Here is a 2,083-nt window from a genome sequence, read left to right as displayed (position 1 = left end):
TAGCTTAGGAATCTCATACCAAACTCTGGTATGAGTTTTTAAATCTGGCATCTTTATTCACAAGAGGAGGGGTGGAGCCAAGGGGAGAGGGGAGAGAAATGAAGCAGGGAAGAGGAGAGGATGCAATCAAGATCTTTTCATTGTATATACCACAAAATTAAGGAAAGTAAGGACTGGGGTGAGTCAAAGGAAGGTAAAAGGATGACACTGATCAAGATGGATTGCACACTTGAACTGCTTTGTTAAGTGGCAAAAAAAATCAATCCACCTCCTACAATTTAAGAAATGTGAGGGAAGGGGTGAGTAGGTTGGGAGGGGTAGGTGAGAGTGTTGAATGGATTGAAATTGAACAAGATGCAGTACACTGCTTTGTTGAATGGCAACTCCTTTGTACAACTACTGTAGATCATAAAAATATTCAAAAACCCTATTATTTTAAAAGCGAGAAATTCCTATCATTTTTAACTTGCAGTCTTCATAACTCACAAACCTCCCTTAATTCTTGCATAAGAAGTATGCAAACCATTGACTGCTTAAAGCATCTCCTTGGCACTGAGGTCCCCCTCATCAGAGTCACTGTGTGGAAAGCTATTAGGAAGAGCTGTGCCAGTTCTTCCCAACACCTGCAACTCATTACAGGACCAAACAGTTCAAGTCCAAGGGTTCCATTCAGAAGAACAGTATAAACAGATGATGCCAGATTTGTCAGCAATCCCCAAGGCCAATATTCAACTTCTGTTACAAAAAAAAAAAGAACTCAGATATTTGTGCATAAGCTATCTAATGCCCTCCATATGGTAGGCTGTAGAGAGGAAAATCAGCTCTGTTTAGAAAGAAAATAGTCTTTTCTTACCAGGTATGGTCTTAATGTTAACAATAACCATTCCTTACATAGGGAAGAAAAGTTATATACTATAAAAGCTATATTGCAATTGCTTTAGTCAAAATCTACATCTACCTCTAAGTTCGAGGAAATGTTTTCAATTATTCATAAACAAGGAGAGTTTATAATCTATACCTATGTATACTGCCTTAATCTGATTGGCAGTTTCAGAGATAGCTATTGCTTTCAATGTTGATTTCTCTTGTCATCCTCGCTGGCTTCTAGCAACTGTGTACTTTATTCTGTCCCAATTGGAGCAAGTAAATTCCTATGTTGGTATTTATGAATGTACAGATCCCCATACTAAAGTTCCATACATTATTATTGGAGGAACTTACCCAGTGTAATAAACATCCAATCAGGTGGATATGAGTGTCACAGATGTGCTCTTGGACAGTGTAAAGAACGTTTGGGTTGAATGTGGAATTCAGCATGCCTGTTTCTACATGTATCAAAATTGAGATCAGTGAGTACACAATAAACTATCAAACTTATTTTTAAAAAGGGAGATACACACAGACAAAATCTCTCTCTATCCTCTGTCTCTCTGTCTCTAGCTCTCTCTCTTTCTCTCTCTCTCTCACATGACACCTATTAAAGCTATCTAAATTATATGAGGGGAAATTGATTTTCTTCCTAATTCTCTCCATAAGAAATCTGACTATAGATACTGAATATGTATATATTATTACATATAACATATTATATGTAATTATATATATATAATCAGTACTAAAATTTGAACTCAAGGTCTGGTGCTTGCTAGTCTGGTTCAGTACTGCCTAGCCATACTTCCAGCCTGTTTTCCACTAGTTATTTTAGGATAAGAACTCATTTGCCAACTAAGTGCTTGCTCAAAATGCAATTTGCCTACCTTTCAGGCCCCATGAATACAGTGTTTTTACCACCATTCCCAGCTTTCTACTAAGGCTGCCTGGTAACACAATCCTCCTAATCTTGGCCTTATATGTACCCTAGAATGACAAGTATGTTTAACCATTTCAACCAATGGTCTTAAAAGGAATCGTATGAATATTTCTGCTCAGGCTAGCCTCCATCCATGATATTTCCCTTCTCAACCTCCCAAGTAACTAGGGTTATAGGCACCAACTACATACAGATATTGGCTATTCTTTTTTTTAATTTTTATTTATTTTTTATTGTGAAAATACTGTACAGAGGGGTTACAATTACATGGGC

Source organism: Dipodomys ordii, unplaced genomic scaffold (genome assembly GCF_000151885.1).
Source record: "Dipodomys ordii isolate 6190 unplaced genomic scaffold, Dord_2.0 Scaffold52, whole genome shotgun sequence".
In the NCBI taxonomy this organism is placed as follows: Eukaryota; Metazoa; Chordata; class Mammalia; order Rodentia; family Heteromyidae; genus Dipodomys; species Dipodomys ordii.
This window is presented reverse-complemented; position numbering follows the sequence as displayed.